Source organism: Marmota marmota, unplaced genomic scaffold, assembly GCF_001458135.2.
Source record: "Marmota marmota marmota unplaced genomic scaffold, marMar, whole genome shotgun sequence".
Taxonomy (NCBI): domain Eukaryota; kingdom Metazoa; phylum Chordata; class Mammalia; order Rodentia; family Sciuridae; genus Marmota; species Marmota marmota.
In genome coordinates, this window is record NW_026000164.1 from 13,171,802 (window position 1) to 13,199,760 (window position 27,959).

General features: G+C 39.2%; 1 protein-coding gene across 1 annotated transcript in view; it reads right to left on the reverse strand.

Moving 5' to 3' along the window:
* The window catches only part of Akr1d1 (aldo-keto reductase family 1 member D1), a 66,879-nt gene extending 48,221 nt beyond the window's left edge, over nucleotides 1-18,658 (reverse strand). Inside the window, exon 1 of the mRNA XM_015493793.2 lies at nucleotides 18,554-18,658. The gene's annotated coding sequence lies outside the window, so the exon portion shown is untranslated. The remainder of the gene's footprint in view (nucleotides 1-18,553) is intronic.
* Between the last annotated feature and the right edge of the window lie 9,301 nt (nucleotides 18,659-27,959).

The following is a 27,959-nucleotide window of genomic DNA, read 5'->3' on the forward strand; positions in this document are numbered from 1 at the left end:
GAATTCATAATGTAAGAGAAATATCAAGGCCAAAGAAAATCTATCTTGAAAAGTTGTTATTATTATTTATTTTATTATTTTGGTGGTACTAGGGATTGAACCCAGGGGTGTTCTACCACTGAGCTACACCCCCAACCTCTTTTTTAAAATTTTGGTTTGCTTTAGTTTATTGAACATCTTTCTAACAAACTATGAGAAAGCAACTCTGATTCAATGGAAGAGATGCCAAGAGTCAAGATTAATATTCATTATTAGCATATAAAACTGAGGGAAGGATTTGTGCCCAGCCCTTTTTAATTTTTATTTTTTATTTTGAGACAGGGTCTTGCTAAGTTGCCTTAAACTTTCAATCCTCCTGCCTCAGCCTCCGAAGTAGATGATATTACAGGATTCCACCACCACACCTGTCAAAAAAGTTATCTTTTGACATAAAAAGAAAAAATCCAAATTGGAATTTTTCTTCTTTTATTTCACCATTGATATAACAATTAGTAATAAAGACTTTACTAATTCTCCTTTGCATGTAAGTATTTAGACTTATAAAGATACATAAATCTACAAAAATGATAAATATAAAAGTTTTGACATTACTCTTAACATAATTTTATAAGCATATGAAATAAATGTTTATCATACTGAATTTACCACCTCAATAATCTGCAACAATTTCCTTGATAAGTGCATAAATCATATATTTTATTCTGTCTCTGTGTTTTTCTCTATCTATTGTACCTAGGATACTCAACCATTTACATTGGCTACTATATTTCACAAAATAACCAATTCTGTTTTCTTCAAATACAAAAGAAAACTAAGGAACAGAAAACTCTCTTTTTTTTCAGTAAACATACATTTTACATTATTATCTCAAGTAAAAATTGGCAAAAATAAACACATAATATCATTCCAAAGCCACTTTATATATACTCTTATTCTGTAGTCATTCTAAGAAATAACAGCAAATTAGAACTATGTTTACTGACAAAAGTTCTGTGTCTTTTTGTTACTAATATGTTGTTCAGGCAATCTATTAAAATTTACTGATGAACTCAATATTTATCTAAGGTCTCAAAGCTAGGCAGGATCTGGGAATCTCAGTTTTAGGTAACACATTAAGCATTTATGCTTTGTAGCAGTATGACAATTACACAATATTAAGCCCTTTTAAAAGACATCTGCTATGGCAATTTCAATTCACTGAATACAATTTTATGTTTGATCATCTTATGTTTACTTGACAAACACAAGAAATTTAGAAAGTTTAAATCTTAATAAATTAAACTTCAGTCTTGTAAAAACTAAAATATTTTGCTAATAAAATTTTTAAATGGTAAAATCTGGGGGAAGATACTACATTGTCTCTAAATCAATATTTTCAGTTCACTCAATTTGTCTTAAGATTTTTCTATTTGTCAAGAGTACCACAGGGACCATTAAAAAATATTTTATGAACCTCTGTTTTAATAACCAAGTTTGAAAGACTCAAGTTCTGCCAAAATTTCTTTGTATTCAACTTTTTAGATCTAAAGATATCTAGAAGATGTCTTTTAAAAGGGCTTAATATTGTGAAATTGTCATACTGCTACAAAGCATAAATGCTTAATGTGTTACATAAAACTGTGATTGACCTTTAATCAGCTTTGAGACCTTAGAAAAAACTTGAGTTCATCAGTAAACTTTAATACAATTCCTGAACAATATATTAATAACACAGACATAGAATTTTTATCAATAAACATAGTTTTAATTTGCTGTTATTTCTTATAATGACTACAGAATAAGAGTATATGTAAAGTGGCTTTGGAATGATGTTATGCATTTATTTTAGTTTAACTCACAATTATACCCACCTCCTATTTTTTTCTTTTGAACTCCAAGCTTTTAGCAAGATGGAATTTAAAAAGACAACACATATTATAAGTTTTATCCCCCTTTAGTGAGGATGGGGTTATTAATTTTCCCATAATCCCTGTATTTAAAATATTGACAAATGTCTTTGTTTAAATTTTTTAAATTTCTCTTTAAAATTAAGTTGTCAATCCTTTTCAGGATTATGTCAATTCTATTTTTTAAACCAAGTTTATTATCTTCTGGGTCTTACCAAAATCTGTTTGGGTGTGTTTCGCCTTGAGATGACCTCTTTACCTTAGGAAACACCAGGTAGGACCTCACCAGATGCCAAGCAAATACAGTGTCATACTATTAGACTCCTGGCCCTGAAGAACTGTCAGCTAAATAAACCTCTATTCTTTATAAATTCAAATGTATACTGAACATGTATAATATTAGAAAGCTGTCATCTAAGACAATTGCCAGTACAATTCTTAGTTTTTCAACATAGCTTTTTCTTTCCACCCTGGGGATTGAAAAGTCTTTTTAAATGGTCTAAGGATCTGAATATGATCAGGGTTTGAATCGTACATACCAATTGAAATCTGGAAAAGGAAAGGAATCATACAAACAAGAAGGAAAGCAGGATCCAGATGGAGTCATGAGAATCTGTTTTAAATTCTAAAAGTTTTCAGTGGTCTTAAAGGGTCCTTGAGAGAGGTAATTTTAGAGTGTGAATTGTGTCTGGAAGCCTCCTTACACTAAAAAAGAAAGCACACCATTGGACAGTTGGAATTTCGCTTTGCTTCTAGCAGGCTTTCAGCAAGATGGAATTTAAAAAGATGTTCCAAGGAGCATCTCAAATGAACAATCTTATTCATATCAAAGTTTTCTAGAAGTGGCCACTGTAATCCCAAATTGTCCCTGTGAAAATGTGCCACTTGGAAAGATAGGTACATGAGTATCTGCTAAATACCATAAATAGACATAATTGTTACTTGTTGCTTAAGAACAAATAAATAAGTGACTAAATAAAAATAGTTATTTTACTCCTGCCCTTAAAAAAAAAAAAGGAAAGAAGAAAGGAAGGAGGGATGTGTGGGGGGCAGACTGTGCTCTGCTCTGTTACTCCATGATTCGAAGTAAAGCAGTTTTCAGGCTGTGCCTAAACCTTTGTAAAACAATAGTTTGCCCTAAGTGACTCCATTTTGAGTTGCAGTGCTGAGGTGGAGTGACTCCCCATCTTGTTTATGTAAATAAACAACAACCATCTGCCTGGCACCACCATAAGGCACAGACTGATAAATAAATTAATCGTGCTAATAAGAATGACCACCTGTGAACTCATCCAATTAATCAGAAGCACATGAATGCATGGGTGTAGCACTCATATTGCTAAAACCAGGCCCACAAGCTTATCAAAAACACCAGACCACCATATCATACAACACCCTCACTGCAGACTCATAAAAGGAGAGGCACCCTGACCCATCACCTGGTCACTCAAAGGAACCTTGCCCAGGTAAATGGCCTCAGCAAAAATAGGGCTTTAGCAAAGTGACGACCCCAGGAGTCCCACTTTAATATCTCAAGCTGACACGTGGAACTGCCCTTTGTTGACGTCCTTTTGTCCCTCATCCAGAAACTTGTCCCACAATAAGTTTCTGTGCTTTGAAGTTCTGTGCCCTGAATAAGATAAATTCTTCAGGTTGCACCTAATCTTATCTGACCACCTACAGTGACTCTGCATTCATATCTGCTCTCTGCCTTTGCTCTCCTTCAGCCTTCTGAACCTCTTCTGAACCTCTAGTCACTTTAACCCTTTCATAGCCTTTCTGTTATGAACCCAGTATGCCTAGACAGTAATACAGATATTACAGCCTTAAGCAGCTCTAACTGTGTGAAGTGTGATCTGTGACTTGAGTGTTATACATATTAGAAATTAAGATTGGAATAAAAGAACCTGTGATTGCACAGCTTATGACTACTAGGTGACCCATAAGTATTCACTGAACTGCCCCTGATGAAAGTGGGGTATCCTTGTGAATTTATTGTTATTCTATAAATTATGATATTGTAGAAAGGCTCAAAATTTTTGTTTGGTCTATGTTAATGACATAGCACCCTCATGACAATTGGTGTAGCTGGCAGGATTCCATTTGTTAAAGAAAGAACCCAATAAGTAAACAAATCACTGGCAAAATAATTGGAAGAACACAATTTTTTTTCAGATAAATTATGTCATTTGGCACTATAGATAAAATTTTGCGCCCATACCAAAGACTTGTGAACAGAGACTAAAAGCTCACTTTGCAATTCAAAGACACATCATGTTACAAGCCATTTGGGGTGAAACCTAGCTCAGTCACTATAAGGAGGGCACTTCCCTGATCTCTGCAGATCCAGAGATTAATTTTGGAGAGGTGGAAAGGCAGATTGTCTAAATTGCAGGGTTTCATCTCATGAGAAACTGGTCAGCAACAACAACAACAAAAAAATATAAAGCAGCAGAAAGAAAAGCAAACCTCATATTACACATCTGTGATTATTTATCTGTAAGGTAGACTATAGAGTTATACTCTATTAAGAGATTATTTGAGTGGGCAAGAAAATTAGCTAAGAAACATGTTACCTCTGGGATGAGAGAGAAAGGATACAGTAAAAAGGAAATGCCCTAAAATGGAGCTTGCCTCCAGGGATCTATGGTACCCAACAGAGAAGGATGTTAAAAGAAAGTTTTCAATAGCAGCCTCAAAAGATATAAAATTAGATTTAAAGAATCCTAAAAATGTAAACCTATTAATATAGAGAACACCAATAGAAGAGGTACCTGCAGTATTTGGGGGGGGGGTTGTTTGTTTTGTTTAGTCTTATCAAAATGGACATAAGGGAATTTAAAGTATTCAGGTATTACATATATGCAGATAATAGAACAACAGATACCATAACAGATGACCTCCTGGGACCACATGACCTGCCCTCGGGATCCTGGATCCTTGGGGAAGGATTGATGCAACATGATCAATTATAAGTAGAAAAACAGTTATAGATTATAACCAGGAAAAAGAAAGCCTCAAAACATAGTAAAAGATAGGGAATACACCAGGACAGGATTGCAAAAATGTAGGACAGTCTTTATGCAGATGCTGATTGGCTTATACACCAGTGGCATGCAAGAGCAGATGAGGGAGACGGAGAAGGGCTCAGGCATCCAGGGCAAGATGTTGAGTGAGGAGGTCAGAGGAAGAGGGAGAACAAAGGATCAGGGAGAAGGTCTTGTGATGAGGTCAACTTCCTGATGACAGTGCTTGTGGACACAAGCGGGATACCCGATCAGCCAGACACTTCCATACTTGCGCTCCTAGGCCGGGCAGGGGGGATCCAATAGAGAAACTAAAACAGAGGCAAGGACAGAGAAGGCATTCATCAATAATGGTGTGAAGAGCATGAACAGGGAGGAGATAAGGAAAGGAGGAAATTCCATCGATCATGAAAAGAACAGGCCAAAAGTCTCCCACCAGATTAGCAGCTCTGGGGCCCCTTCTCTTCAGAGAAGTCTATCTCTCTATCCCTGTTGCTTTTGAATAAACCTGCTTCTTGCTTGCTATTTTTGTGTTCTGTTCAATTCTTTGCTGATCAGACACAATGAACCCAGCATGCCTAGACAGTAATGCATATATAATAGCCTTAAGCAGCTCTAAAATGAGCTTATTACTCCTTATCAGAAAATACATATCTAAATGATGAGGTACTATGGCTCACAAGTAACTGCCCAAAGTCCAGTCATTATGGGACTGGATAGCAATAAGGTGAAGAACAATAAACCCTCACTGGGACCCCACAAAATTTGGGGGTAATTTTAAATGAACACATCTAGATCAAGCACTTAAAAATACCAGAAAATTAATAATCTTAGCAATGATAAAAAATAAAAAACAGACAAAGACATATGCAACACCATTTGAAATATCAGCAACAAATGTGATAAAGAAGGTATTCCTAATAGATACACCAGAACATCTGAAATTCTCATTCATGTGCATTAGCAGGCTTCCAGAACAGGCATGACCAGTTACAGACATTCAAATTGTCATTAGGGCTATCTGGGTCACACAGGATAACATTTGTGTCCAAATTACTTTCAAATCAGACCATCACAAGCCCCCCAAATTTTTTTTCACATTCAACACCAGAAGATTCAATAAACCAAATACTTATAAGACACACAACATATCACAACAGACAAACATAACTATAACAGACCTAGAAACGACTCAACACCATCACCATTCCAGGAATATAACCCACAACTTAGAAACAACTTTCAGAGAAGGAATTTATTTCTTCCAAGAAACTAATAAAGAAACATATAAAAAATGAATAAGAGGCACACAGTGATTCTTTTAAAAAAAATAAGAAAAGCTTCAGGATAAAAATATGTTCATAGGACTTGGGGATAATAAAAATTTAGGAAAGTATAGAAAGACACTTTCTTAATAGACACAGGATCACAGATAACCTCATTAAAGAAACTAATTAACAAATATAATAGTCTCACAGAAAAAGAAAGATTGGGTGGCAAAATAACCTGAGCCAGCCCATCCAGAACAAAAATTTTATGCTCTAATAGTAAACCAATGGAAGTAAACATGCATTTCTCACTTAAAGAAAAAAAACATCTGGGGCATGGATGTATATATAATATATAAAAATTGGTGGCCAAGAAAACACATAAAAATTATGAAATGCAGACTAGCAAATATGTAGATAACACCCATCACACCTACCCCCACCCTGGTGACAGCATGTCTAAAACAATACCCATTAAAGAGTAGACATCTAGAAGTTACAGAAAAATAATGGAATTAATCAAGTAAAATACAATAGTATGTGATAAGTGTAAGAACTTTAATAGTCCAACATGGCCAGTTCTGAAACCTAAGGGGTCGTACAGATTAATAGTAATTATAGATACCTAAACAAGGTATCTCTCAAACAACTCAGGTGCTTTACCACATGTAGAAGAAGCCATCCATAAAATGACACAATATAATGGAAAATTCTATGTGACAATTGACATGTCAGATATGTTCTTTGCATTACCTATAGATAAAGAAAGCCAAGAATAGACCACTTTTTTTAAAAAAAAATTGGTTTAGTTGTAGATGGACACAATATCTTTATTTATTTTTATGTGGTGCTAAGGATGGAACCCAGTGCCTCACACATATGAGACAAGTGCTCTACCACTGTGCCACAACCCCAGCCCAAGAATAGACCACTTTTATATGGGAAGGCAAACAATATCTATTTATGAGACTCCCACAGGCTATTTGAATGGCTCATTCCATACTATCCTCCAAAGTTCATCAAGCTAATTATGACTCATTGATTTTATTCTGTATAAAAAATATAAAAATGATAAATCATAGTAAGAAAAAACTAGAAGCAGAAAAGAAACAATAAATGAACTTAGAAACAGGGAATAGACAATAAATGAAGAAAAGACAATAAGACCTGATACCACATGTGAGTTTTTAGGAGTTATATGGTCATCATATGGTGGACAAATATCATCAACAGTGACAGACAAAAACTATGGAAATAGGGACATCTACATTTACACAAGAAGCACAGAGGCTGACAGGACTATTTGGTTACTGGAGAGAGCATAAACCTTGTCTAAACATTATATTAAATCCTATGTATGAAATCACAAGAAACTCACAGGATTTCACATGAGCCTCTGACTGGTGGGAGACCTATTACAATCAGACGTATGATTGTTTAGTCCCAAAGAGTTGGCAGGTATCCAAAATGATCCAAATTGATTATTACTTTGGAAACAGCCAGCCTAGGCTCCTCACAGAGAAGATACATAAGATGGAGATCAACTCACCAGAATTCATTCCAAGGGCAGGACAAATCCATGCTAATATAGGATAGAGTGTCCCACCTGGTCAAATAACCTCCATAATGCCTGAATTACAGATGGCCCAGCCTCCTTGGCCCAAGGGAAAATGAAACAGAAAGCAGCACCCTCAGAATCCAGGACAACGTGGTCCTCGTGGAGCAAGGTATTTCAATGTCTATATACAACATGCAGAACTCATAGTGGTGGTACTCACCATCAGACAATCCAGGATTTATATATTTACAGACTCATGGGAAGTTGCAAATGGGATAGCCCTGTGGTCACACAAATGGACACAAAAAATTTTTAAAATAAATACAAAGACCTATGGTCATGTCAATATTGGAAATAATTACATGAAGCCTCACCAAAGCTTAGCATCAGGATGACAACACATAAATCAGTACATTAGAAGGGTGATTCGGACACAACTAAATACAATAACCAAGTAGATACACTAGCATGAAATTCAAGGGCAGAGGATAAAATATCAAAATTGAAATTAGTGAAGGGTGGAGATAATAACTACCAATATTCACTCCCATCTATAACTCTGAGAAAAGGAGAGGAAGACACATGGGAAATACCCAATGTGACAAACATTGAAATAAAAGGAGAAGGAGAAAATGGGCAATTAAGAAAGATTCACATGCAAAAAGAGATATTAACTGTAGATGCACTCAAAGTACACATGGGCATTCAGACTGGTAGGAAGGAGAAGGTAAGCTGGCATGAGATATAAAGGTCAATACAGGGATATGAAGAATGCAAAATTTAAACTCGGAATACGATTATAATAGGCATTTATGTCTGAGCAGTAATATCCAAGCTCAGAAAAAACAAAACAGAGCCATCAGCCTCTTACACTTATCATCATCATTGTTCAACTTTGAATTATCTGTGCCACTATAGCTACCACATCCTATTACTTATTTTGTCTACAAAGGAGGTATTGTGCCCAGGCACTGTCTGAACCTCAGCACCTACCACCAGCATACTCTCTACCTCCACATGCATAGGCACCCACTTGCAGCATCCATAAACATCACTGCAGCAAACGTACCAACTGGACCTTTGTGTCACAGAAACTATTGGTGAGATGTGATGTCTTATTAGACCAATTGTGGAGGTCCACCACAACCAGCATCACCTCCATGCATCCTGATTGATCTATTCTCCTCTCACCTTAATAAATCTTCAAACAAAAACAACTCTGGTGGGTGAGACGACTCATATCCCACAACTGAAGGGCACTGTTGGTAGCACCAGTGTTAGATATCACACCAGCATTTGGTAACTGGAATATACCCAGACTTCTTGAGTTGATGGCAGCCTGTAGCAATATTCAAGGTTTAGCAGAAACCTCTGAAGTTTATGACTTGCCAGAGTTATCCTGGCTCCTCATTTACTTGATTGAATATATTTCTAAACTGACACAGGTCAGTCTTTGTGAAGGACAGAATGGAAACTTACATTTGAGTGAATTGCCTATGATCTCTTGATTTGGGCATCCAATATGTGCAGACTTGGAGGATGAATTTAACTGTTCAGATGATCTTAACTTAATGCTGATGGTCTCATGTTTGCCTTGCTATTTCATGTTATGTAAATAGCACTAAGTATTGTCTTGTCTTGTTATCAGAGACTAAAAAAACATACTTAATAACCTTACTAATATTATAGAAGAAAGAAATACACTTAAGATACTTAAACCACACCGGGAGCCCACAATCAAGGATGAGACCGTCCCCCTACTATCTCAGGGCTTGCAAAGCATATACCTTTATACATCCTTGCTGATGACATGGCTATACATGGAAGTGAAAGAACTATATCATGGAAGATCTTGAAAGAGAGAAGTCTTTGTCACCACCAGATCTTTTTGTTCTTATAACATAGATATAAAATAGTGCTTTAAGCCATTCTTCCCAGCCATTCAAACAGCAAAGGGATGGAAGGAATTTGCCTATGCATGACATCATGATTTATCAGAATGCATAGAGGACACGTGTGGATGGAATGAGCCTGAATTTTGTCCATACATCAATATAACTTTAACAATATAACACAATCATAGTCCTCTCATTGGACAAATATAAGGAGAATAAGTAGTATGCAAATCTCACATAAATTTATATAAAATGGCACTAGGACACAAGACATACAAAACACACATACACACATGCACGTCAATCCCACACAGAGTCCTATGTAAAATCCAATAAGCACTACATGCATGAATCTCACTACACATTCCTATAAAGGGCTAATAAATTTATTCTATGAGTTCTGGTACCACCAGGGACTCACGTAGGACAGAACTGACCATGATGCTTATGAGGATGATGGGGATAAGAATAATAAGGTAACCACAACACTAGCACTGACAACACAACATACGCAACAAACAACATGAAAAACTGACTTCTAATTACCATTATCTATCCTAAATTTCATCCACCAGAAGAACACACACATAGACTTCCAACATCAGCAAGGATCTATGGAACCAGGTGTGCTTACCACTTCGCAAGCAGGAGTCCCAGGTTTCCCGTTCTTCTGCACTGGAGTTGACCCTGTGATGAATCAATCAGACCAATGCTGCTTGGCAAGGGCAGACAAAGATCCCATGATACCAGGAAAATGTTGTTAAAAACCTAGCACATGCAGTCACTGCAGAGTTAGACTGGAAACACAGAATCCTCCTACCATAGTCACACAACCAAACCTATACATACAATTAGGAATAGGGACGTGGCACCTTACAGGGTCACACCAGGCATAACACAGCTGGCCCTAGGCCTAACTTTGTTCACATGCCAGGACGCACTACTAGCCAAACTACAGCAGAAATACATGAGAGTTTGACAGTATAAATATTCCAACACTAAATACATAGAATTACGAGCAACCCTGCTATGCTTTAAGCTAAGGTTGACCTTACCCACTGTGGAACACATTTTTCACACAGCGACAAAGACACCTAAGAATTCATGACCTATATGCAGCACAAAGAGTACAAATCAAAGACTTCTTTTATAAAAATAAAACTTACAATTTCCTGGCAGAAAAAAATCCTTTCCATACAACGCAGACATTACTTTTCTGTAATCAAATACATTACAACATAACACACACACACACACACACACAAACACACTGCACATATGTGTGTGTGTGTGTATGTGTGTATTTATATATATGGTACTGGGGATTGAAACTAGGGGCACTTAACCACTGAGTCACATCCCCAGCCCTTTTTATATTTTATTTAGAGACAGGGTCTCACTAAGTTGCTCAGAGTTTCACTAAGTTGCTGAGGCTGGCTTTGAACTTGTGATCCTCCTGCCTCAGCTACCCAAGATGCTGAGATAACAGGTGTGTGCCACTATGCCTGGCGTAACACACAATATTAAGAGAAACCAAGAATTTGATCTCCCATCACACAGTTCCATGAACTACACATTTTGAAGTTGCAAAATGGGAAGAAAATGTGGATAAATATGTGATTATGGATTTGGATACATTTAAATGGTACTCACCTTCCAGGACAAACAAAAGTCCGTATCATCTTGGAAGAATCCCACCATGGATTCCATTACTACCCCTGGACTCAGGTGAACACTCAAGGCAGCTCCCGAAGCCTAACAAAGACGGTCTCCGAGGGAAGTCATATGCCCCACGCTTTACTCCACAGTGACAATGGACTTATTGTGACAAACAAATAAAATATGGAGCATACAATTTCTTTAAATTCACTAGACCATAAATGACATTGAGGTATCATTTCCAAATTGTGATGGTACTTTCCAACTCACCACTAGCCATTAGGCCATACTCTCCATCACTGAAGACATACCCAATGAAGAGCACATTAACAAAATTTAAGGCAGAACACAGTACAAACATAGATGCCTATGAAAACAAGACAAATTATTACATAAACACTTTATTATTCCCACATGGCCCAGACTACATACAAGAAGATATAAAATTCATATTTCCAAAGGTTCATAGGATGGAATTAAACAAAGGAATTACCTGCCATGATGGCAGACATATGGCACAAAAATCAACTTTGATAAAACAACTCTGGCTGACCCTGGACTCACACATGACTTATCAAATTAAATCAAAACTAATTAATGGGTTAATTAATTAATGGATTCACGAATGTTTCAAACTCAATAGAAAAACCAGGCCCACGAGCTTATCGAACATGACAGACCATCAAGAGATGCAAACCCCTCACTTGCAATACATAAAAGGGGGGGTACCCCAAGAGTAGATACGGCAGCACCCTGACCCCATCAGCTGGTCACTCATCACGAACCTTGTCTAGGAAAACGGCCTCAGTGATAAGCCTCGGAACCTCTGTCTGCAGGCCCTAGCAGAGTGAGGTTTCTCCTGCCTGTGGTGACTGTGCAAGACCTACTCCAAAGGGACACAGGGAAGTTGCGGTCCATCCAAACTTGACCTAGAATCAATTCTTGCACTGCAACAGCTTTGCACCCCAAACAAGTTCTTCAGCTTGTTCCTAATCTTATCTGACCACATACAGTGACTCTTTGCATCCATATCTGCTCTCTGCCTTTGCCTTGGTTCAGACACAGACATGTCTGGTCTATGACAATGACACAGCATGCTCAGGACAATGAAAGAAAGAAAAATAAGAAAGGTGCAGAGGTGGGCTCCACAGCCAAGCAGGTGTCTGGCTGGAGGAAGCAGTTTCAGAGTAAGGAGACTTCTGAGACTGATTAGAATGATTCGATTTCACTTATGAAATCGCACATTTCCCAAACCTGGCCAAAGATTTCATCATAAATGAGCCCTCCCACTTCTAGGAAGATAAAAATTAAAAGGAAAAAAAAAATGAAGTAGAATTCTTGAAGTCTCGAAGGATTTTGAAATGGTGACCTAAGGAGAGACCTTTGCAGCTCCTCTGCCCTTGGGAACACCAGGTGGATGGGCTCTTTGGGCCTGGGCATATTCTCTTTCAGAGGCTTTTCCTGTTAAAGAAAAATGAGACAGTGGATAATCACCATAAAAGAGAAGCAAGTTTCAGAAAACTAAGTGTCTTTTCACCAAAGAAAGATAAAAATATGACCAAACAGCCAAGAAGAGTCCAGAGAGAAGTTGTGTCTAGGAACACAAATAAAATAAATCCAACACTGAAGAGCTCCCACCAAATAATCGGAGTTCAGATCCAGCTCAAAATACTCAGTGCTGTGTTAGGCAAAGGTGGCCACCATCAGGGAAGACCAGAATTGTAGGTGAGGACATTCTTGCTGGGTTAAAGCTCTCAGTTTACAGCAGAATGGATCTGGTCGCACCTGGAGAGGCCCATCCCGTCAGACCACGGTAAATATCCCTTGTAGCACAGGGGTGCTTAGCATGCTAGCTGCTTCAAGACCACACACTAGGGGAAATACACAGCATCCTGGAAAAGGAGTAGAAAGGTGCTGGTTGGAGAGTGTGGACTTGGGTGGTCTTTCATGAGAGGGCTCAAGAGCTGGTAGTTTGCTCAAGATGGAGTACTATCAGAAAGTGGAGACAGTTCAGGGATTTAGTATGGTGGTTTTTATCTACAAAGCAGCAGGATTGGAGAGGGGCTCAGATTGTCCCTGGAGACAAAGCAGTTACTCACACGGGAATGTTTTGGTTGTGTATCTGGTTGCATAGCTTCTTAGTTTTTATATCTTTTCAAACATGATTGCAGAAATGTCTTGTTTTTGTCTCCATTCACAGTCAAGGTCAGTCCACATCTGATGTTAATATTCTGTGTAATCGTTTATGTTCAGCTGGGGCCATAGCAGCTGATGACTGTCAGGCTACTTTTTTTGTCTCACATTTTAATTTTAAAGGAATACAGGTCTATGAAAGAGGGGGGCGAGTTTCTTAGAGAAGAGTTGCCTCCTAAATTTCTCTGATTAGCTGTTTGCAAGTACAAATGTGACTGGACTTAGACCCCCTCCTCCTTGGCAAGGTAGCCAAGTTTGGGGGCGGGGGGGCCGGGATCCTGTTGTAGTCTGAGCCTCTCCCAAGACTTCACATTTTGACACTGAATTCCCATTGTGCAGTATTACAAGGGTAGAAATTCAATCTCACCATGGTGTTTAATGGTACTTAGAGGTGAAACATTTGGGAGGTAATTAGGATTCCATAAGGTCGTTTTAGTGAAGCCCCATGGGCCATGTAAGAAGGTGGGGGTGCTGTGGCACATGCTGTATCTCAGTTACTCAGGGGGCTGAGGCAGAAGGACAGTAAGTTTGAGAACAGCCTGGGCAATTTGGAAGATCATCTCAAAATATTAAAAAAAAAAAATTAAAGGGCTGGGGATATAGCTCAGTGGGAGAGTTCTTCTGGGTTCAATCCCCAATACTGCAGAAAATAAAGAGAACCAGAGACTGACAAGCATATGCACACTCCCTGTCCCTTTGTGTCTCCGGGCCAAATCGGGACTCTGCCAGTGAAGCCGAATTAGATAGGAAGATAGGCAAGGGTGAATCCAGAGAATAGATGAATTGAAATGTTAATTCCCTCAGAGGCCTTCCTCCACCCTTATCAAGATTACCTGCCCCAGCTCCAACCTGTCACTAAGGTAACCTGTCTCAGGGTTTGTCACTGTCTCCAGGGAGTTGTAGATTATGCCCCCTTCCTGCCCAGATCACTCCAACTTGGCCCCTCCAGCCCATCTGTTTCTCCTGGGCCTCATCACAGGAGGGAGAGATAAGGGCTAGAGAGCAAGAGAACAAAGGAACCAAGGACAGCAAAACACCCCCGCGTCTAGGGATACCAGGAGACCAGCTATGGCCCCCTTCGCCTCCCAGGAGAAGTCTGTGTCACCCCCTTTATAAACCCTGCTTTATCTGCTTGCCCTGCGCGTGCTTCTCTGATGTTATACTTCAACAGGTCAGGGAGTAGGGAGCACCAATAACCGGTGGATCACCAGCGTGAAAGCCATCACCAGATGCCCTTGACCTTTCACCTTCAGAACTGGAACCAAAATAAGCCTCTTTCTTTTCTTTTTGAAGAAAGAAGGAGGTCAGAGGGGAGAGAGACAGAGAGAGAGAGAGAGAGAGAGAGAGAGAGAGAGAGAAAAATAGGTAGGTCTATTTCCTTTATTCCAGGTCAGTTGAACTGAACATGTGGAAAAGAACTCCTGAGTTCAGAGATCAGTCTAGCATACATTCACAATAAATCAAGGAAATGATGGCTTTTCTTTTTTTATTATTTCATTACATTTCTTATTTTGGAATTACATGTTTTGAAGGACTGAAAATTATGGGAGGTAAGTGATTTTTACACCTTTTCTTGCTGACACTTGAAGTGGAATTTTAGTGAAAATTAGTGGAGGGTGGGTTTTTGGATCCTACTAGGGCCCAAGTGGGTGGAATTTTGGAATGAAGACGGGGCATTTGGGAAAAGGTCCACCTGGAGGTGTCCAGTGTTATCAACCCCCTGGCTTCTGTGCTATCAGGAGAATCACAGGTGAGACAGGAACAAGAGTCTTTACTGCTATGTTCAAGCAGGAGGGAGGCAGCAGGGAGCAGGCGGAAATCCCAGGCTGACTCTAGCAAAGGACAGAGAGGCAAAGCTGTTACAGCGTCTGCCGCTGGGTGGGACCCGCCGCTCTCTTCCTGTCATCCCTCCTCTCTTTTCCCTCCTGTCTCTTTAGGTTTCATTGCCATCTCAAGTCTCCACCTTGGGGTGTGATTTTTGCTATGCTAACAAAGTAAAGGTAACAGTGACATCTTGTGCCTTCCCACCTGCAATTTCCCCCTTCTTATCTGGGACAGTTCTTAATATGTTACAACAGGGCAGACTATCGTCTTGCCTCGTGATTTTATTTTAATGATCTTGTTTTCCTTGGCTCTTGTTGTTTCTTGCCATCTCTGCTGACCACAGTCGTAGAAGGCTGCGTTGATTTTCTAACCTCTCATCTCTGAGTGTGTTATTTTAATTTCACAGCTGTTAGTCAGCTTTTTTGTTGCTGTGACCCAAATACTTGAAAAGAACACTGAGAGGAGCATATATTTATTTTGGCTAATATTTCGGCCCACGGATGGCTGGTTACATTTTTTGGACCTGGAGTGACACAGAACATCCTGGCAGAAGGCATGACACAGGAAAGCAGCTCAGCTCAGGGGGTAAAGACAGAAGAGAGGGAGAGAGAAAGGGAGGAAAGGGCCGGGGACAAGATATAGTCCCCAAAGTCATGCCCCCAGCCCCAGTTAACTACTTCTTCCAACCATGCCCCATCTGCCCATAGTTCTCCCAGGAGTCCATTCAGTGTTAAGGCACTGATGAGGTCAGAGCCCTCGTGGGCTCATTCATCCACTGAAGGGCATCTAGGTTGGCTCCACAGTTTAGCTATTCTGAATTGTGCTGCTATAAACATTGATGTGGCTGTGTCCCTGGAGTATGCTGTTTTTAAGTCCTATGTCTTTTAATTCCATAAGACTGTCTTATTAGGAATTGAGGGGTAATTGTAATTATTTAGTGAAAATTAGTGGAGGGTAGGTTTTTAGATTCTGCTGGGGCCCAAGTGGGTGGAATTTGGGAATGAAGACAGGGGCTTATAGTGATGGAAAAGTAAGCAGAAAATACAAAGAAAATATTCAAATTTTGTCAGAAGACCACTAAAAATGAGTTGTCTTACACATGTACAGATTAAATTCCCATGTTGTTAAAAAAAAAAAAAAAATTTTTCTTTTAATAATAATTTCCAGCAATCTTTGATAGTAGTATCTTTGCCAAAAGTTTGAGGATGGAAATTTTCCAGATTAAAAAAATATAAATACTGGGCTGGGGTTGTGGCTCAGCGGTGGAGCGCTCGCCTGGTGTGTGCAGGGCCCTGGGTTCAATCCTCAACACCATATAAAAATGAAAGATGGAGGTGTTGTGTCCAACTACAACTAAAATATACAATACACACACACACACACACTAGAATTATTAGCAATAAGTACTGGAAATATTCTAGGATTGCTGTATAAATAATTTGTGATAATTTAGAAAAAGTTTAATGGTGAGTAGGATCCAAAGTAGGTTCACTAAAACAAGTCATGCATTTTGGGGAGGTTAAATTATTATATATTTGAGTAATGTTATAAGTAAAGTAAATAATGTGAAATAATAATAATAATAAAGTAGAATAACATCTCTTTTGTAAAATAAAAAAATTTTTTAACTCTTGGGAAAATGTAGAATATTTCATATCTTGAAAAACGTATATTGTTCATGATTTTTGTAAACTCTTTTGATTTGTAAAAATATCCATGTAATTCTCTCTTTGCCTATGAATTCTCTTTTGTGCGTATGATTTTTTTTTCTGTTGGCCATTACAAACAATTGCGGATTATTATAAAGGAATATGTTAAAATTAACAAGAAGTCTTCATGCATACACAAAATGTCTGGAGCTAGACAAGTTAATTGTACACATCTCATGGAAGAGTATTCAGAAAGAATGGCCAAGGAAACACTTCGAGAAAAGAAAGGAAGGGCACCAACAGGAAGTGCTTCCCGGCATATGGCAACAACAGAGAGACTGTGTTTCTACTTGTGTTTGTTTTAAAAACTGTTTGATTATTTGTAGATTTCCCTGCGAACCGTCCACTCATGAAAATATATCCATACCCAGACTTGTATACTGAGGTTCATGACAGGTTTACTCATGAGTTCCAAACTGGAAGCAATACAAAAGTCTATCAGCAGGTGACTGGTTAAACAAATTGTGCTACCTTCAAACAAGGGAATAGTACTCAGCAACGAAAAGGAATAACGTGAGCTATACATGCAACAGCACTGGGAAATCTCAAGATTATTATGTCAAGTAAGAAATACAGGCACACCAAAAAATATATCAATTATAGTTACACACATATAAAATTCTAGGAAAGATAAATCTCATCTATAAGGATAGAGAGCTGATCAGAGATTGGAATCTTCAATGGATATATGGAATCCACTGAGAAGAGACACAAGGTAATCTTTTGAGAAGATGTAAATATCTTTTGTATCTACTTGTGACAGTAGTTATATGGTTTTCTGTGTGTGTGTGTGTGTGTGTGTGTGTGTGTCAAAAAATTATCTAATTGTACTCTTGAAATGGGTACATTTTATTGTATATAAATCATTCCTCAAGATTGATTCAATATGTATTTCTAATTGCTCTCTAGAGGTTTATTGTGAATTCTGTTCACCACTTTCTTGATTTTTATGCCTTTGTTATCATGTATTTTAACCTTGTATACTTTAAGATTCCCAACGCTGTATATAGTATAGCTACTTTTACAGCTAATGAGCATACAGACTTACCCAAATGGTTGATTTAGAGGATCTCCCTCCCTTCTTTCTTTCTTTCTTTCTTTCCTTCCCTTTTCTGGCTCCCTTTTATTTCTTTCTTCTTCCCGTGGTCCCTGTCCTCTCTGCGTCCTGTTCAGTAAAATATGGGTTGTTGGTCATTGCTTTTGATTCACATGTATTTCTGTCAAGTAATATGGGTTAAGTATGAACCCAATCCAGAACTTTAGAACCAAGGCCAGGTAGATGAATAAATGAAGTCTCAAAGACTCTTTTCATACACTCTGTTGAATAGTACAATATTGTAGAAGAGGGAAATGCATTTTTGCGTGTGATGCTTTATAATATGGTTATTTGCTTATATAGTTCTCCCCATTGAACATGATCTGTAAATTTTTACATTCTCAGTGTTTTAGTCAGTTTTTTTTTTTTTTTTTGCTACTATGACTAAAGGATCTGACCAGAACAACTGTAGAGGAGGAGAAGTTTATTTAGGACTCACGGTTTCAGAGGTCTTAGTCCATAGAAGGCTGGCTCCATTCATCAGGGCTCCAGGTGAGGCTGAACATCATGGCAGGAGAGAGTGGTGGTGGGAAGCAGCTCCCATCACGGTGATCAGTGATCAGAAAGCAGAGAGACTTCACTACTCAGATACAAATATATGCACCAAAGTCACAGCCCAATTCCCACTTCCTCCAGCCACACCCCACCACTTCAGTTACCACTGGCTTAATCCCTAACAGAGGATTAAATCGCTGATTGGGTTAAGACTCTTACAATTCAATCATTTCTCCTCTGAACCTTCTTGTGCTGTCTCACACATGAGCCTTGGCGGCACCTCACATCTAAACCATAACACTGGTGTAACCAGTGTAGTTTCTATAAAATAACAGAATCTGAAAAAAAAAATGATTTATTGAAATTCACCCTCTAGGAGTTGTCTACCCTCTGGATAATAAAGCAAACAAACAAACAAATGAAAACTCTAGACTTGGAAGAAACTTTGCAAAAGGCCTGAAATGTTAACACAATCACACAGTATTATCATCCTGACGGTTATTCTTCAACTTACTGGCTTCCTATATTTTTAGAATGGGTTGCTCACTGAGAGTCAATATTTGACTCTAAAAGAGCCACCCTCCTGGCCAGGAATCAATTTTGGAGTGTTTACTGGATATTAACAAGACTGCCGTGGAAAAGTATACCACCTCTAGTGGCCATGGCTGTGCTTAGTGGGACAGTGTAGAACCCACCAACGAGGGGTGAACGCCTAACTGCCTTTGTCCTTCCATTCTTTCAATGTCCTCTCTGTAAGTTCCATTTGCTGAATCAGCTCTTGATGTTTTTAAGATTATTAAAAATTACCCCATCCAGGGACTGGGGTTGTGGCTCAGTGGTAGAGCGCTCACCTAGCACATGTAGGGCGCTGGATTCGATCCTCAGCACCACATAAAAATAAAGGTATTGTGTCCAACTACAAGTAAAACGAGATATTAAAAAAAAAAATTACCCCACCCAACATTTTTAATTTTTTCCAGCTTACAGGTCTCTCGCGCGAATCTGGATCATTATTACCAGGAATGATGTTGCCCATGTCCTCCAAAAGATGAAGAATGGACAGAAGGTGCGAAGAAGGACACAGAGGACAGAGTACATCCCACATCCACAGAACAAACAGCACCTTGTAGGCCCACTTCAGGGAAGTGGCAAAGAAACACGTTAATGTGAAAAGGTGACCAGGAGGGACCTGGCTCAGGTGAGGGAGATCCTGGAGAAGGATGACTCTGCCCTTGGACCTTCCTGGAATAAGCTTTACTTCTCTCACTCAATAAACCCCTGTGGGAAGATCAGTTGTAATTGCCGTTATTTTGTTTCCAAAGTTCCAGACCCTGTGACTCATTACTCAAGTCCTTTTCTCAGAGAATCAGAGCCAATGACAACAGCACTAAAATAATTTCCCTAGGGAAATTCCCCAGGAACCCTAGGTACACTCAGCCTTCTGACGTGTGTATCAATTAGCACTCCAGCAGAAATGTTATTCCAGTGAAACCTTTCTAGCATTCAAAATTGATTATTCATTAAAAAAAATCTAGATAGTTTCAAATGTTGCTTTAACTTGCATTCCAAGATTTTTTTTAAACTTTGACCTGACCCATCTATGAACTATGTTAATTCCTGATCTATAGAATTTTATAAAACAGAGAAAGAACAATTTGGAAGGGTTATTTCTCTGTTTTTGCTCTAACCCTTGAATTTTTCTATTTAAAGGTACATAAAAAGATGACAAAATCTATAAAGTTGAGCTAACAGATCTAACTGACAAGTGTTATGTTTGAGATGTGGTGTCCCTCAAAAGCTCACATGGGAGGCAATGCAAGAAGGTTCAGAGGAGAAGCGACCGTGTCCCAGCCTTAACCTAGTCAGTGAATTAATCCCTGATGGGATGAACTGGGTGGTAACTGGAGGCAGGTGGGGAGAGGATGGAGGAAGTGGTTCTTTGGGGGCGTGGCTATGGGGGTGTATGTTTTATATCTGGGAGTGGAGTTTCTCTCTCTGCTTGATCACCATGATGTGAGCTGCTTCCCTCTGCCACACACTCCGCCATGTTATTCAGCCTCAACTTGAGCCAGCCTTCCATGGACTAAGACCTCTGAAATGGTCAGCCCCCAAATAAGCCTTTTCTCCTCTAGAATTGTGCTGGTTGGATCCTTCAGTCACAGGAGTGGAAACACTGACTAAAACAGGAAGTCACCAACTAGAACTGAACCCACAGGGTAAAGGAGGGGAATGACAGGAGGCAGTGAGGTCCTCACTGGTGTCTCGCCACCAGTTCAGCACAGTGCTGGACCGAGGTCTGAGGCCAGTGGACAGGGAGGCAGGTGGAAAGGACCCGGTGAGCAGAGAGCACAAGTGCTCAATCCAGTGGCCATTCCAGAGACCATGGGGTGGCTTTCTAGAAGGTAAAAAACAAACAAACAAACAAACAAAAAACACCTCAGTCATTAACTTACAGAAAGAAAAGGGTTATTTTGGCTCCAGTTCTGGAGGTCGACCCTGGTTAACCAGGTTGCTTGGGGTCAATAGGGGGATGTGACAGCAGGAGCAGAGGAACAACAAATCAAAGCTGTTCAACCCATGGCCAGGTCATGGGAGGAAGGAAGAAGGGGGCAAAGGTGCCATCAGCCTCTTAAAGGGAATTCCCCCAATGACCAGAAGACCTCACACTGGGCTTCAGTCCGTAAAGTTTCCACCGCCTCCCAGTAGCACCAAAGTGGGGACTAAACCTTGAACACATGGACTTTGGGGGACATTTAAGATTCAAATCACAGCAGATAGCTTAGTCTGTCATGACACTCATGTGGTTTGGGTGCTTCAAAGTTTGATTATCCCATGATGTGATGATCATACCCCATATGCAAGTTGAAAACTGTGGTTTTTGGTGTCCTCAAAACCAAATTTTGTTTATTTGTTTTTTGGTCCTGGGGACTGAACCCAGGGGTGTTGTACCATTGAGCTATACCCCCAACCCTTTTTATTTTTATTTTTTTGAGACAGGGGCTCACTAAGCTGGCAAGTCTGGCCTCCAGCTTGAAATCTCCCTGCCTCAGCCTCCTGAGGCATTGGATTTACAGTTGTGAACCACCATATTCAGCTACAAAACCAATTTTTGAAATGTAATGCTTGTTTTATTTCATAGTAGGCCCCCAAAGTGGAAACAACTCAAATGAAATACTTCCCAGTAATAAAAAAAGAACAAACCACTGTTACATTCAACAACATGGATAAGTTCACAGAAGTATGTTTAATGACAGGAACTGAAGACAAAAGAACGACACTCTATGATTCCATTTGATTGAATTTAAGAACAGGAAAAACTAATCTATGGAGATAGAATTCAACTAATGACCGCTTTGGGCAGAGGTTTATTTATTGAGTGGAGGCATAGGGGAACCCTCTGTAAATGTTCCATATTTTTGCCTGGGTGGTGGTTATGATCATATTAATTGGTAAAAATGTGTTGATCTGTGCACTTAAGATCTGGGCACTTGACAGTATGTGTGTTAAACTACCACAACAAAAAAGATAAGAAAATAATTAGGTCAAGCCCAGCAGCAGATCCACCCACACTGGCCTCTGCAGGGCCCAGGCACACAGTAGGCCAGGTCCACCCCTTTCTTGGTGGGGCAGACACTTGCCAGAGCCTAGCCTCTAGTGCAGGACCATCCCTTCTGACCAATGCACTACCCCAAGAGCAAGATCCAGACCAGATGGCTCACAACAGCCCACCCGGGATCTAGGATTTCAGTAGGCTAGGTCCACTCCTCCCCTGGCAGGGCAGACACTACCAGAGCCTAGCCTTTGGCACAGGACTGCCCCTTCCGACCAGCAGACTACCACAGGAGGTCAAGCCCAGCAGCCCAGAGCCACCCACTCCACCTTATGCAGGTCCCAGACCCAGGATGCAGTAGTGTCTATTGAGGGACACCAGCAGGGTCTGGAAGCCCAACATCAAGCCCAACATCTGCACAGGTACTACAAGAATATAGGGGAGAAACTGTAATATCTCAGATCCACACTGCAAGAAAGGAAGACACATAGACAATGTGAAAAAACAAGGGAGGAAAATGCCCCAAACAAACCAGGACATTATAATAACAACCCATGGAGAGCAAAGTTGGTGAAATGTCAGAGAAGGAGTTCAGAAGGTTCATAATTAAATGATCTGTGAATTAAAGAATGACCTAAATGAGCAAACACAAGCAAAAATTGATCACTCCAACAATGAGATAAGAGAGCAAATACAGTAGCAAAAGATACTTCAAGAGAGAGAGAGACCCTGAAAAAAAGCAGTCAGAAATCCTTGAAATGAAGGATACAATAAATCAAATACAAAACTCAATAGAAAGCATAACCAACAGACTAGATCACTTGGAAAAAAAGAACGTCAGATAATGAAGACAAAGTATACAATCTGGAAAACAAAGTTGATCACACTGTGAAGAAAGATAGAAACCATGAACAGAATATCCAAGAATTATGGGTCAGCATCAAAAGACCAAATCTAAGAGTTATTGGGATAGAGGAAGGCACAGAGTTTCAAACCAAAGGAATGCACAATCTCTTCAATGAGATAATATCAGAAAATTTCCCAAGCATGAAGAATGAATTAGAAAACCAAATACAAGAGGCTTACAGGACACAAAATTTCAAAATTTCAACAGATCTACACCAAGGCACATTATAATGAAAATGCCTAGCATACAGAATAAGGAGAGAATCTTAAAAGCCATAAGAGAGAGGAATCAGATCACATATAAGGGGAGACCAATTCATATCTCCCCAGATTTTTCAACCCAGAACCTCACAGCCAGGAGATCGTGGAATATACCAAGCTCTGAAAGAAAATGGATGCCAACCAAGAATCTTATATCCAGCAAAACTAAGCTTTAGATTTGATGATGAAATAAAAACCTTCCATGATAAACAAAAGTTATTAGAGACCCAGAATAGCTAAAGCAATCCTTAGCAGGAAAAGTGAAGCAGGTGGCATCGCTATACCAGACCTTAAACTTTACTACAGAGCAATAGTAACAAAAACAGCATGGTATTGGCACTAAAACAGACTGGTAGACCAATGGTACAGAACAGAGGACACAGAGACTAACCCACAAAACTACAATTATCTTATTTTAGACAAAGGCACCGAAAACATACATTGGAGAAAAGATAGCTTCTTCAACAAATGGTGCTGGGAAAACTGGAAATCCATATGCAACAAAATGAAATTGAATCCCTATCTCTTACTATGCACAAAAGTTAACTCAAAATGGATCAAGGATCTAGGGATTAAACCAGAGACTCTGCATCTAATAGAAGAAAAAATAGGCCCTAAACTCCATCATGTGGGATTAGGCCCCAACTTCCTTAATAAGACTCCTGTGACACAAGAATTAAAATCAAGAATCAATAAATGGGATGAATTCAAACTAAAAAGCTTCTTCTCAGCAAAAATAACAAACTGTGAGGTGAACAGAAAGCCTACATCTTGGGAGCAAGTCTTTAACCCTCACACATAAAATAGAGTACTAATCACTAGGGTATATAAAGAACTCAAAAAACTAAACACCAAAAAAACAGATAACCTAGTCAAGGACCTGAAGAGACACTTCTTAGAAGGTGATGTACAATTGATCAACAAACACATGAAAAAATGTTCAACATCTCTAGCAATTAGTGAGATACAAATCAAAACCACTCTAAGATATCAACTCACTCCAGTCAGAATGGCAGCTATTATGCATACAAACAATAAGTGTTGGCAAGGATGTGGGGGAAAAGGTACACTCATACACTGCTGGTGGGACTGCAAATTGGTTCAGCCAATATGGAAAGCAGTATGGAGATTTCTTGGAAAATTGGGAATAGAACCACCATTTGACTCAGCTGTTCCTCTCTTCAGTCTATACCCAAAGGACTTAAAAACAGCATACTACAGGAACACAGCCACATCAATGTTTACAGCAGCACAATTCACAATAGCTAAACCATGGAACCAACCTAGATGCCCTTCAATAGATGAATGGCTGAAAAAATGTGGCATATACACACAATGGAATATTACTCATTAATAAAAGAGAATAAAATCATGGCATTTGCAGGTAAATGGATGGAGTTAGAGAAGATAATGCTAGGTGAAGTTAGCCAATCCCCCAAAAAACAAACACAGAATATTTTCTTGGATATAAGGAGGCTGATTCATAGTGGGAGTAATAGATGAACTCTAGAAAGGACAGAGGGGTTGGAGGGGAATGGAGGGGCCATGGGGTAATTAATGATGGTGGAATGTGATGATCATTACTATCCAAAGTACATGTATGAAGTCAAAATTGGTGTGAATATACTATGTATACAACCAGAAATATGAAAAATTGTGCTCTATATATGTAGTAAGAATTGTAATGCATTCTGCTGTCATATATAAATAAAAAAGAAAATAATTAATTGTGTAGCCCACACATAGGCATTATCTATCTGTTTATTTATTACATTGTGAAGTGGCAGACGTTATTATATTAGTTTTTGAAGTAGAAGGAGGAAAGGTCTGGTGTTGTCACATTTTCTCATTATAATTACCTATTTCCAAAGTGGATTTGAGACATGTGTTCCCTCTTGGCCCTGGACTATACAGATGATGGACCACAAACTTGTCCAGTGCTTGCACCATTAAGTCTGAGCCTCTGGGTATTCCACAGGGGAGTAAGTGTGGCACAATGTTACCACCTTACCACCATAGCGAGCTTATTTGTTTCTTACTTCTTTCTTACTCATGAATATTCAGGTTTTTAAGTGTAGGGTGCCCCCTATCATTGCTGAGTCTCCTCAATATTCCAAAGGAAATGTTTGAACATTCCTATTATCAAACTTCCTGAAGTACATAAAATCTAGCAATGTAAATTGGAAAGCAGTCATCATTTTTCTATTTGTTCTGCACTGGTGTAAAGTTTGTTTGTTTGTTTGTTTTTTATCCCCCAGAATATACACAGAGGGAGGGCAGACTGCAAAGCTAATGATAAATTAACTAGCAACAAGGTAACTTTAGGTCAGTCCCTCGGGCTATTGCACAGGCCCAAGATCTGGGATTTTCCTGTCAGGGTCTTGAATTTCCCTTGAGGTTGGCTAGCTTCCTCCCTTGATTCCCCAAATGTCCGAATTCCCCTCTCAGGAAGTTTCAGGTGGAATTTCAGGTGGAGCTGAGGGTCCTAGCCTTTCCTGGTGCCCTATTTCCTTCCTCACAGGAGTGCAGATGTCTCTTTTGGCATCCTGATTTCATTTCCTTTAGATGTATACACAGGAGTGGGGTTGTTGGACCAAATGGTAGCCCTATTTTAATTACATGAGGAGCCTCCATACCGTTTTCCACGGTGGCTGTATTAATGCACATTTCCACCAACGATGTGGAGGGTAACAGTGGTCCCTTCACTTCTGAATATAGCCCTCCTTGCTCTAAGTTTATTTTTTTTCCTTTCTTCTCCCCTCTCCCCTTCCCTAACCAGATTAGGGAGACAGTGTTACCTTGCTTCCCCTAGTTAATTGCCCTTGAGTGTACCCACTACAGGAAGGAGATGCCTGCTGAGGATCTGGGAAGTGAATAGCTCCCAAATTAACAAGTGAATCCTAACAGGCCATCAGGGAGGGCACCCTGGGACCCTCTACCCGAGCATACCTGGAATCTAACCTTTGAAGAGTTCCTTTAAAACCCCACTGTCCCTCTTGATTGAGTCACAGTCCTTGGGACAGGAGTCCCCTGTGTTTCTACTTTGCTAGCAAAGCAATAAAGCTTTTTTTTTTCCCCCTTTTTCTCAAAACCATGTCCTCATTATTAAATTGGCATTGGTTGGCATTGGGGACAGGGACCAAGCTTTGGGTTACATCAGGATTGCTTTTTCTGAACATCCTCTGTGGCGCTTGTAAACTTTGTCTTTCTGATAAGAGTCATTCTTACTAGAGTGAGGCAGTACCTCACTGAGATTTTAATTTGAATTTCCCTGATTAGGGATGTGGAACAATTGTTCACATACTTGTTGTCTATTGCTGTGTCCTCTTTTGAGAAACATCTATTTACGTTTATTGCCCAATTTTAAATTGGGTTATTTTCTTCTTCACTATTTTTTTTAGTTATTTATTCTAGATATTAACTCTTTGCTAGATGTATAATTTAGAAACATTTTCTCCCATTCTGTTAGTGTATCTTCACTCTGATGATTGCTTCCTCTGCTGTGCAGAAGCCTTTTAGTTTGATGTAATCCCATTTATCTATTTTTGCTTTTGCTTTCATTTTGTGTGCTCTTGGAGCCTTGTCCAAAAATCCCTTGTCCATTTCAATTCTGAAGTGTTTGCTTCCCCTATGTTTTGGCAATTATGAATACACTGTCATAAAATGTTCATATGCAGGTTTTTGTGTGGCCCTGCAGTTTTTATTTGTGATTTATATTTTATTACTTCATTTTCTTTTTGCATTTAGATAACTAGTTTTTTTCAACATTATTTGTTGAAGTGACTAGTTTTTCCTCCATTGATCAGTCTTGCTTTTTATCTATGATCAATTGACTATATTTAAATGGGCCTATTCTGGTGCTGGGTTCTGTTCCTTTGTTCTACAAGTCTACAGATAACCAATAGCCCACTGTCTTGATACCTTCAGCTTTATAGCAAGTTTGAAGTCAGGTGCTGTCAGTACTCTGACTTATTTTCTTCTTCCATTTTGTGTTGGCTATTCTGGGTCTTTTGCTTTCCATATAAACTTTAGTTTGTCAATTTCCACAAAATCTGCTGGAATTTTGCTTGGGATTGTGTTGAATCTTTCAATCAACTTTGGAATAACTTACAAATTGATATGAAGTCTTCTTATCCATTTATGCGGAATGTATCTCCACATACAAATGTATCTCCATTTGATTTTTTTTATTTGTCTCATCAAAGTTTTACAGTTTTTCTCATACATACTGTATTTTCCTCATACAGTCAAAAAACATGTGTTTGGTTTGATACGAACTTAAATATTTGTTTATGCTAGTTGCTATTTTTTTTTTCAGTATTGGGAATTAAACCCAGAGGTACATCACCATTGAAATACATTACTAATGAAGCCAGATTTAAAATTAGGTAGTCAGTGTAGTTAGGTAAATCGGGTCTAATATCATATCCAGTGAAATCTAAAATGGAGGCCATGCTGATAATGATTCCAGAAACGCAGGACAACTCATGGAATGTTAATGAAGTCCTGGAAAGGCCCTAGGCCAAAGTCCACCCCAAAGAAATGTTAATGGAACCCAGGGAACAGCCCCAGCAGATTTGAAGATAGCCCATCCCAAGAAGTGATAATGAAGTCCTTCCTGCCCAGATTACTT